This window comes from Acyrthosiphon pisum, chromosome A1, assembly GCF_005508785.2.
Source record: "Acyrthosiphon pisum isolate AL4f chromosome A1, pea_aphid_22Mar2018_4r6ur, whole genome shotgun sequence".
NCBI lineage: Eukaryota > Metazoa > Arthropoda > Insecta > Hemiptera > Aphididae > Acyrthosiphon > Acyrthosiphon pisum.
The window spans coordinates 44,537,708-44,548,350 of record NC_042494.1 but is presented as its reverse complement, the minus strand read 5'-3'; the positions used below and the strand labels follow the sequence as shown (position 1 = coordinate 44,548,350).

General features: G+C 31.4%; 1 protein-coding gene across 1 annotated transcript in view; it reads left to right on the top strand.

The window, feature by feature from the left end:
- The first annotated feature begins 1,331 nt into the window (after window positions 1-1,331).
- Window positions 1,332-10,643, top strand: part of LOC100571057 (discoidin domain-containing receptor 2) — a 163,227-nt gene continuing 153,915 nt past the window's right edge. Inside the window, exon 1 of the mRNA XM_003247137.4 lies at window positions 1,332-1,814. The gene's annotated coding sequence lies outside the window, so the exon portion shown is untranslated. The remainder of the gene's footprint in view (window positions 1,815-10,643) is intronic.

Genomic DNA, 10,643 nt, shown 5'->3' with positions numbered 1-10,643 from the left:
GACTGGTATTTCTATTAAAATTTCTTATCGTTCTGTTACACTGATGTACATTTATAATTTTCTATTTGTGTACCTACATATTTGTCTTAGCTTTATTTAAATTGTATTGTATAACAAACCATTGTACTATATATTGGTAAGAGTTTAAATAAAACGGATTTATTAGAGTTAAAATATAGAATAAAGACTCGTCTTAAATGTAATATTTACAATAATATTAAAACTATTATATATTTTTGTGGAAATCAGAAATGTTATTGCATTATAGTAGGTACATAAATTATTATTAAGTACAAACTGATACTGATTTACGTGTTTGCCATGTTATGTTTTGTGGTTGGTTAAACGAGGTACTCCAATATTAATATAATTTAATAATTAAATGTAGAGTAGGTACCAACCTATATTTTTTTCTGAAATATATTATGTAAACAATATAATATGAATGATATAATATATTTGTTGATTTTTTTTTCTACCGACATTTGTAATATTTTAAGATAAAATGCCATTATTACTTCAAACACAATTGATAAATAATTAAATATCTTATATCAGGGTAAATACAATGTTACTATAACGTATAATGTATGTATTCTAAGCTTAAAATCTGTTCACGGAACTGAAATAAAGTCATGGTGGAACACGGGTTGTATTAAGTAACCCTTGCTTCACATAGTTAAGACTAGACTGCAGTTGAGTGTATATGAAATATTTACTCTGTATAATAATGAAAACATTCAGCATACACTCTTTTAAATAAGGGTGTATCGTGTATAATATCACAACATCACATACTATTGAATGTACCTAAATAAAACAAATTGAGCGACCCATTACCCGACGAATCTTCAAGTGATTATTTTTTGATGGTTATCGGTCTCGATGTTATCGGATTCATGTATAGGTACTTTATATTATAATATAGTTCAACATTAAAATATAATATATACATTCAGACGGAAAAAACACAATGTTCACTATTGTCGATTCGTTATAAAAATAACAGACTGTTGACAGGCGATTCGAAAAAAAACGATAGGCTTAGTAGAGCGTATAAAAATATATATACATATAATCGTCTTGGTGAGGGTGCTACTTTTTTTTTTTTTTAACAATTCCGATTGACACGGGACATACGTACGAATTTATATATACACATTACATAAATACAGTATATATAATATATATATATATAAGAAACATGGGGTTTTTTTTCAGTCCGTTTATCCAGACGGACAATGATAGAGGGGTCGTGTGACTTGAGCGCCGCCACTCGGGAGCTAAACAACCCTCCGCGGTATCGTTGGGCCGCGCGAGTCGTCAGCCCGCGCACACGCCGCGCACAGTTACGTACCGCACGCCGTTTCGCGACAACGCATCCGCCAGACGTAACGAGTCCGGGCTTGTCGAAACACGACGTCTCGCACGCGCGAAAATCGTAAACAATTATTGTAAACCGTTTTCGAAAAAAAAATTTAAAAATACCTAACACGCAGTAAGTCTGATCGTATTACAATTAGGTACGCACCGTCCCATTGCCTTCAGGTGGTGACACAGTTCACCCGCGACACGATGTCCGTCTCGTAGTAGACATCCCGTCCAGTTTTTTGAGAACGACAAACAATATCGTTTTCGAATTAATTTTTCGCTCGAAATCTCTCCGGGCCGTCGCCCGCGCTTCGGCTGCTACCGGTATAGGAGACCGCGCGCGCCATGGTCGGCTACCACCACCGCGTGTCACGTCCGTAACCGACAGCGACCGTGGACGCAACTCTGCTACGACAGCTATACTACTCGCCGTCGCCGTCGAAGTGAGAATAATATTTTAATAATATAAATAATAATATTAGATACCATAACACTATATTATTAAATATTAAGATTTATCGGTATATTATTCGTGCAGTAGTTATTATTTACGTTGTGTGTGTTTGTGTGTGTGTGTGTGTGTATGTGTGTGTTGAATACAAGGTCTTGTCGATCACAGGAAAACCATTATTCGATTTCGATGTTCTTCGTGACGACGACGATGGTGTTCTATTTGATTCACTTATTTTGTAAAATTATAGATGTATAATAAATTCAGCTACATGCCTTATAGTGGCTATATGATATTCGTGCTCAACAAGCATTGTGACAATATACCCGATGCACCACACTATACATATTGGAATTAAATTGAAATACATCTAATTTAAACTTGAAATATAGGTTTAATATTAATTGTACATTAAACCTTTAAAATCTTTGTCCTCAAGAACACAATTTTAATAACTGTTATTTTATAAGCTGTAAAACCAATAAAATTCAAAATTTTACTTTCAGAACAAAATGTATTACATAATCAATATATTTTGTTTAAATATATAAATGCGTTTCTTCAGATTTGATTACATAATATTAATTGATATTTTAAATTTAAATAGATTCATTATTATTATTTAATACAAATAAAAGAAAAGTATAAATTTTAATTTTAACAAATTAGCGTTTTATTTATTTTGTTACTTAACTTGTTTTTACCTCTTAATTATTGTCTATTTAGTGAAACAAAATGTATTTGTGTGTATTTGAATTGACTTAAAAAAAAATAAACCAGATAACTAATAAAACTACATTTATAACTTAAATAAAAGTAAAACATTCAATACATTTATTAGAAAATTCAGGAATCTAAAACTGTTAATAATTTTTTTTCCATCTTGATTTTGAACTAATTAAGTACCCACACCACAGTTATGAATCGGGTATGAATTTATATGATAATTTATAAGGACACTTGTATTAACTTAATGATTAATGATATTAATTTTGAAATAGTACATTTTATGCAATTCTAATTTATTTATTACTAGCTGAACCCGTGCACTTCGTTGCCCATTAAGTGTACCAACTATATGTGACTCAAAATTTGTTCAATTCGTTATTTAATATTCGGTGTATGGTTTCAAAATTAATCTTAACTTTTCCTAGCTCGGAATAAGAATTCTGATTCGCAGCAGTACATTATCATTTATCAGGTAGGCAATCTACCTGCGGTAGATCACGGACCCTGTGCTGTATATACGTTAGTGTATAATTTAACTCTAAAGTATCAAAGTTACACCAAGTTTGTCGTATTCTGCCTATGGTGGATTTATATACCTAATCAATTAATACAAAATCTTAACTTAACCTAACCGTACTAAAATCAGATGAATAAAAGCAAACGCATACAAAAAATGCATTCAAATCGGTCTAACCATTTAGGAGGAGTTCAGTCACAACACACGTACAGTAGAATTATTGCGCTTAGCAACACATTCTGCGATTCATTTTTATATTATATGAAATCAACAAACATGCCCGATTAACCAATATCATCCAATATAATATAATGCACTGTTGCGCCACTGTTGTATTTTTGACATACAGATTTGAGATTTCCTACCTTTCCGGTGGATTTTCCTAAAATTTTATTTCGTAAAAACCTTCTCCTAGCAGTTACGAACATCTTAAAAAAAATTGGACCAGCCGTTTTAGCGTTCTCGATTGATGAACTGTTATACATTTTTGCACTTCGTTGCCCGTTAAATGGTACCTACTCTATATTACCCTAACTTTGTACAATTCGTTATTTAATATTCGGTGTATGGTGTTCAAAATGTATCTTAACTTTTCCGTTTCCCGGAATAAAAATTCTGATTCGCAGCAGTATATTATCAGGTTGGCAATCTACCTACGGTAGATCGCGGACAACGTGCTATTTGTACGTAGGTATGACTTAACTCTAAAGTGTCAAAGTTTTACCAAGTTCGTTGTATTCCACCTTTGGTGGATTAATATAATCAATTAATACAAAATCCTAACCTAACATAACTACTAATATCAGATGAATAAAAAAAAAACCAAATCTAACCATTCCTAAATTAGTATGTCTTCTTTCCTGAGGTTTAATCTACACACAAACATTCATACAAAGCTGAACCCGTGCACTCAGTTGTCCATAACAAATTCCAACTTAAAAAAATTATGATTGTTCAACTGTTTTTGAGTGTAACTTGCTGCAATGTTCAATAATTTGATTTAGTGCTAGCTTGTACCTGATTTGCCCAAATAACCAATGGAAACCAATAATAAATAAATACTAATTTCTACTGTAGACTGTAACCAATGGCAACTATTTAAAAAATAAAATTTCCAATTTCCATCGTGAACCTCAAGATCCCTGTTTGAGCACCTCTTTAAAATGTGAATTTCGAAAAATCCTTTCTTAGTGCGCCTATACATGGTAATAAGTACATTTACTAAAAATTTCATAACCATAGCTTCAGCAGTTCCGGCTAGGCGATGATGAATCACCCAGGACAAGTCTTTTTATATATACAGATAATTCAGAAAGATTGATAAATTGAACATATATTATAGTGTTGTTACTTAATGGTATTATTTGTATCTGTTTTATATAATATAATATAATTAATAATTATTGGTGAATTCAAGTTGTTGATATTTTTGTTGATTTATACTTATACAATATTGCTGTAAGTATACCTACTAATAATGTCAATAACATTGTTTATTGTCGTGGATGCCTACTGTAATATATTATAATGTTACATTTCTTATAGTAAGTTTACAATATGTTTGAACATCTGGTTCAACTATTATGTAATACATAATTTTTCTTATATTTTCTGAATGGATTTCTTTTACATGTTTACAATTATTATAATGAGCAGGACGCATTATTCTGAATTCTATCTAAATATCATTAGCACTATTAGGCCAACGTCAATTTGTTCGACTAACAGACCAAAAACGTTAGGTTATGATAAAGGAAAAAAGTGTCAACTGTTTTAACTGTCTTCAAATGTTTTAATAAATTACATAATAATTAAAAATATGTGCAATTCAGTTGATAGATATAATAGGTATTTTATTTATAACAATTATATTCTCAACGAACATACTATATTATTATATTCTCAATTATTCATCAAGAATAAAACTATTAAAATATATACCTATGTCCTATATAAATATATGAAATATAACAAATATACCTACTGATAAATTATCTAAAAAAAAAAAAATAAAATCGAATATAGGTCTATGAATTTATAATATATAATAAGTTCAATAAATAAGTTGATGAAAATATTTTAGGTATTGAATGTTTTTGTTTAATTATAAATTGGCAATAATGTATTTACAATAATGTTCTATATCGAGCTTAGAGAAATCAGGTGTACAATTTGTCCAACTTCAATATATAAACCGTGGTACCTACTTGTATTGAATAGGTACTCTTCTTATTTTCTTAATGGTATTATAATTAATATAATTACATAATTTAAGAAAAATAAAGTTTTTAATACATACAATTTACTTGATAATTTGTTAGAATTTTGTATTTTTATGGATAATAAGCATATTTTGACAATCATTTTTGGAAATGATTTTTTTATGTAAGAGTATTCAAAATGTATAAACATGTTTTAAAATTACACTTTGAAAATAATTTATACGATTTTATTCAGAGCGTAAGTCCTGATTTTTAACGATTTGTTCATTTTTAGAATACATTATTTAAATATATTACTCAGTTTAATAAATGCCTGAAATAATAGTAGACTAAAATTACAATGACTTAAATTAGCAATTATATACTAAGCTTTACACCCGAATACGTTCAGGAATTCAAAACACTCGTTTATTGTTATTTATTAGTATTATCAGTACTCAGATTTTAGTCATTTATCTTGTTTCTTCGAGTTTAGACCGTTTGAAGTCACGAAGACTAATGTATCTGCTACCCAACTGTTTGCTAAAAGTAATCAAATGTCAAACGTGTTTAAAAGTGTTTTTACTTATTATTGGATTATTAATGAGCTATTGTTCTTACATACTTACGTACACACGTTTCAAATTATTATGTTTATGTAATAATAAAATATTAATTATTTCGTACACTGTTTTCACTGATTTCATTATAAGTCTCCAACTCGGAACGAAAAAGGAAATCATTTTTAAAATAAAAATTTTTAAATAGTTTATGTTTTTTTTTATAATAAGTTTTTTGCTTTGTGTTCATGTGATTGTATTTGATTGAGTGCACAAACATAATATTATTATACGTCTGTTGTACCTATACTTGTACACGCTTTTATATAGACATAGTTATAGGAGAAAAACAAATTTATAAAATTCGCATATTATATTGCGTGTAGGTATTTTATATTTGTTCCGTGAATAGCGGCAATAAGGACTAGGTGGAGAAAAATAACTTATCGCCCCCCCCCTCCTACCCTGAAAAGTGTGACAAATATGCCACTAGTTGCGGTTTACCATTATGACATGGATACGGACGAGCACCGAAACTTTATGAGACTGTATCATATAGGTAGTAACCAAGTTAATACAACCATATAAAATATCGATTTAACTTTTACACTATACACTTATTTGTATTTTGGATCGTAAAAATATAATACAGTTTACAATAATAATAATAACGATGATGATGTCACCATTATTGAATTCATTCGTATACTAACGTTCAAATCATATTCATATAATATAAATTTTCTGATTAAAAATAAAATGTTTGTTATAATATTGTTGATGCTACACATTAAATACAGTTATTTTGCATCTATCTAAAACACGCACATTTGCATGATCTTATAAAAGTTTTTGTCAATTATGAGATTGTTTCATAAATGTATAACTTTCATAAAATTTGCAATTAATAAACATAAATAATATTACATAGGTATAATAACAAAAACATTTTTTTCTATAAAATCCAAAAGTGTATTATTGTATTATTAAAATAGGGTTGTTTAGCAGGTATGATATTAATATTAAACAAATACCAAATTATCAATTTAAATTCATATTTTGAACAATTGAAAAATGCGATTTCATAGAGGAATTTTATTCAAAAATTACTTACTTTGGTTAGCTCACTTTAGATATATTTTTGAGCAAAATGAGAAGAATAGATTTACTATTTAGTCATGGAGTTTATATATCTTATGAGTTTATAGAATATAGAGTACAATATGTTAAATTGATAATAATATTTAATAACTGAACCTAACCTAACCTAACCTATTGAATACAATGACATGTAGCTTAATTATTAGTGCTTTTTGTATTTTAATACAATATATTATTTATCCGATACATTGTAATAAATGTCAGTACAGATAAAGCAAACAGACATTTATCTGATATTTTATATTTATTAAGCTACAACAGCTACAGTATAAATTTAAGAACATATATTATATATTTTAGGGATTTTAATCCTAAACAAACACGTCGAATCGATCGTGTTGATATTTTCTAGCGATTTTCCTCTCCGGACCTGTGCATAATGTGTATAAGATATTATGTTTCGCGGACGATCCTAAATAATCGTTTTGACGTTTGACGAACCGAAATCTGGAAAACATAAAATAAAAACGTGGCGATTGTCCGTTATATAATATATAATACAGCAATGATTTTGTCGATGGTCGGTAAAAGGACTTCGCACAAGACAAAGACCACATTAAATCCACAGGTACAATACGTGGATTCACACCGAAATCCGTACAATATTATCAGTGGCAGGATCGCAGTCCCGGGTAGCCAAAAACTTCACGTGGGTGTCGAGTGATAAAAGTATATACCTATATAATATGTATGTATCTCTGTTTGGACTCTCGAATACCGCCGCCGCCACCGTTACTGATAACATCGTGAAAGTTGGCACACATTCGCCTCCACCAGGCCTAATCATGTACACTGGTATTAGCGGGTACACTGCAGTACGTATTAATGTATTATACTCTCGAAATTTTTTTTTATAAAATCATTGGTGCAATACGTCTTGAGCAATTTGCGAGTAAAGAAGTCGTTAAATCGTTAAAACAAATCTGAGCCGATGGTAACATTAAATCTCGTCCGATCGTGTCGACTTTGAAATGCAGAAAATAATAGAATGAATCTGCTTTGAAAAGTTTAATATATTTTATCGTTTTTCATGAATTTCATATAGAAAAATAATTTAATTTCAATTTTATTTGTAATCATTAACAACTGTCTGGCACCTCTCCGCTTCATAATATAATATTAATCATGAAAAAATTTCACGTTTTTAAGTCGACTTGGTATGATTACAAACAAATTTTTTTGGAAACATTGCTGCCTATAGGTATTATATCATTATTATGATAATAACAATTATTATTTTTATAGTCATGCAAATCGGATAGATTTTATACCGTCGTCGTTCCAAAAATCAAAATACTACAGAAAATAGCATACGCCAAGTGTCGACGAAACTTTTTTTAATGGTCGTCAACGGTCGACTCAATGGAATTTTAACCTCTTTATTTTACCCTGAATCCTCGTCGTTCCTGCTGCCACACCGCCCGAACTGTGCAGTGTCTGCGTAACAGTATGTTTTTGTCCTATCTACTTATTATAGGTCTATACAGTGTTATAATTTATTTTATTATTTTATTCACGGAAATTAATAAAAACTGCGGTAAAAGGGGAGGAATTAAAAATAAAAGCACCGCCGAAAGAAGAATTGAAATATCTACTCGAGCCAACGAAGGGACCGCCGCCACCGCCGCATCCACGACATAGGAAATTAATATGTTTATTAATTTCGTCGTTTTTCCCGCGGTTAATTGGTGCTCGTCTGAAGTTCCGTATACATTATATATAAAAATATATGTATACGTCTATATAATATATTATGGCCGACACCACAGTTTCCTCTTTTGTTTATGGATAATAATGTAGGGGGGGGGGCGAGTCTGAGAGACTGCCGAGGCGCGGTGCGGTCTGCTCATGTCTCGCGAGCGAAAATTGTGTATACAAGAATAGCGGCGGATCTAATTAAAACACTCGTTTTCGCGCCTCTGCCATGGTGGATGTGTACCCAGAAAAACAAACGGCCGTTTCCGAGGACAGGAATGGTGGGTGATAGGGTAGTCATGGAGGGAAAACAATGTGTACCTATACAATAAAATAATAATAAGCGTGTGTAATGGGGAGCGCGCGCACGCACTCTGTGGTTCGAGTGGGTATAGAGGCGAAGTCGTCGACGACGGATGCTAATTGAAACGGTGGCACGGTGGGTGATTTTAATTGTGGCGTTTAAAGAGCTCAGAATTATTTTGGGTCAGCATATTATAATTTTAGAGTTCGCAGATAGGCGACGAGAAGGGATTTCCGTGGTACCTACAAGGACGACGTGCGATATCGCAATTATGGTGTGGGCTATATATGTGAAATAACATAGTATTATTATATTACAATACTCGTACGAGTGACGTGCAAGTGCCGAGGTGTAAAAGTGTCTGTCCAGTCAAAAGTAATTATCATTTTTGTGTTCCCCGGAGAGACGGATAATTATAACCGACCGTTCAGTTTAGTCTGTCACTCATATCTTAGTCCGTAGGATTTTGATATTATTTAAATATAATACGCTGCAGTCTTCGGACTACTGATTTTTTTTTTAAAATCAAGACGGTTTCCTAGTTCCAATACGAACTATAGACAGATTATACGCGGCTAAACGACTAAACACCTAACCGGAGATGCACACCTCTCGTATTTTTTAAGGTATAGTATATAAGTCCCGTCTGCTATATTTCCGATCAACCTCGCCATCGTATACTCTGCGTCCGTCCATCGCAACACAACCGATCCTTTGATCGAGACATACAAATGGTTTCAGGATCCGTATATGTCTATTGTTTACTCACGAACCGTCTGTAATAGGTCGATTGATTTATTCACTTTATATATTATGCACCAAAGAAGCAGATGATTGGCTTATAGTGTCTATACGATTGCCGGCCGAAGTACGGTTTGTCGCGTGTCAATACAGAATTAAAAGCCCTTATTATATTATTGATAACTAATCCCGAAAGCTCTAACTAGCGTTTAGTATTTAAATATAATTAAAAACCCACGAATGCACAATATCTAAAATAGACAATGCATATATAATACATAACCAGAAAACGGTAGATACTTATTATAAATTAAAATACAACTTATTCTACCAGTTAGTCGTGTTAGCACCAATATGTGACGACTGTTGTATACCATGTCATACCAGTTATTTTATTTTACAATAAAAAATGTTTTGATACATATCAGCAAAATGGACTGACGTATTTTTATAATTTCACTGTTGTATGTCTACTATATCGAACCTTTGGAAATTCGCTTTTCTAAATCAAACGCCACTGTTTGAATAATTGTGAATTCATTAACTACATGGGTACACTATATTATACACTGGCAACAGCCTATATGTACACGGTCACGCTTACTGTAAGTAATAACGTAGGATTTGGTCGAATTAGTCAAACATTCGTGTTAAACTTCTAAGTTGTTTTAATTACACGCGTTACACGTCAAATACTTTACAACAAGTTTATTTAAAACACGTTTTACGGTGCACACACGGGAATCGTTTGCTGTTGGGAAAAAGTTCATTTTAATATTTATCATTCCCACTGCTGCCGAGTTCCTCGAACGTAATAAAAAGAATAAATCATCGCAGTTTTTGCAAATATGACAGGTTAAGGCAATATTCAAAGATTTACTTTTTGGCTGCCTTAAATCCAAAACCATTATCC